The following is a 1,388-nucleotide window of genomic DNA, read 5'->3' as shown; positions in this document are numbered from 1 at the left end:
TTTTTTTCCATGAAGAAAGTGCTGTTTATTCAATCATGAGTGCAACAGTTAAGGAGCCTATAAAGACCTTTTCCACAGCACCAAGTGAATGTACTGCACACCGAACACACTCACACAAAATCCAAACATCAAAAGGCCCTCAAGAGAATTGCCAGAAAAAAATAAGTTGGTGCACTGCTACATCACACAAATTTTGAAGGCCGAGGATTATTAACCAGTTATAGCCCTTCTTCTGATATAACCCGAGCCCATCAGAAGGAATTTGGCAAGTCATGCATCACTGCAGGGGTTTGCACGTATGTAAATGAGTTACTTAGCACTACGTCCCTCATACCCCACAAATCAGCGTGTCCACATCAGAAAGCTGAAGTGGAGAGATGCAGTAAATTCTCTGCCTAACAGACCTCTCACTCCTTGTGCTGTGAGAATCCAAGGAGCATTTAGAAAATTTCTTTGTATGGTTATTTCTTCCTATCTGATAACAATCAAAGATTTGGCAAGTTTTACTTGTATTAAGAAACCTAGTATACCATCACTCACTGTAATAAAAGAATAAGTAAACACTCATTTCCCAATTAAATAATAACAATAATAACAATTGCCAGTGTTTTCCTCTTGCCTTTGATTTGGGGGCCATCCACACAGGAGTGAAGCCCCACATGGCAGCCAGCAGCCAGGCTTGCTCACACAAGGCAGCTTCTGCTGTTGCTGGAAGCTGACCCAGAAGCACTGTAGCTCAGCCCCTGGGAGGATGAGGGTTGTACTGGAGAAGTAGTCAGCCCCTGTGATGCTGCCATTGCGCAGTGGAATAGAGGTCTGTTCAGAGCTTTCCTCTGGATTCTGCTGAATGGATAAAATTCCCCACATCTCACATCCCCATTTTGACCTCGTAAACGGTGAAAGCAAGATCTTGCTTTGTCATACTACTTTGATAAATGACCAGAGCTGGACAATTTCTGAAATCAGTTGGTGCCCGTTTCATCAACTGACAGAAAGAGCCTCAAGAAACCTAGCCAGAAAATGGCAGATCCATCTGAAAATGCTGTACAAAGACACAAAGTCTGTGCACAGTGGACGATGCCCACACCCTGCCAACCACGACTGAGAGCTGCACCGCATGGCAGCAGTGTCCAGCAGGGCCACACCAAAATCAAGAAGTGCCTTCCTGAAACATTTCCATTTGAAGAATTCCCACCGTTTTTGTCCTTTTACAACAAAGCACGGAAACACTGCCCAATCAATTCTATCCAAAGTAATGTGAAAAATGAATTTATGGAAGTGGTTACCATCAGTTCATAACCGGACCATAAAATAAGCTGTGTCCCTGTCTTCCGAATAACAAATGTATTTAAATGATGTGTGTTCTGCTGATGTGAACTTCATAATCA

This window comes from Meleagris gallopavo, chromosome 13 (assembly GCF_000146605.3).
Source record: "Meleagris gallopavo isolate NT-WF06-2002-E0010 breed Aviagen turkey brand Nicholas breeding stock chromosome 13, Turkey_5.1, whole genome shotgun sequence".
In the NCBI taxonomy this organism is placed as follows: Eukaryota; Metazoa; Chordata; class Aves; order Galliformes; family Phasianidae; genus Meleagris; species Meleagris gallopavo.
This window is presented reverse-complemented; position numbering follows the sequence as displayed.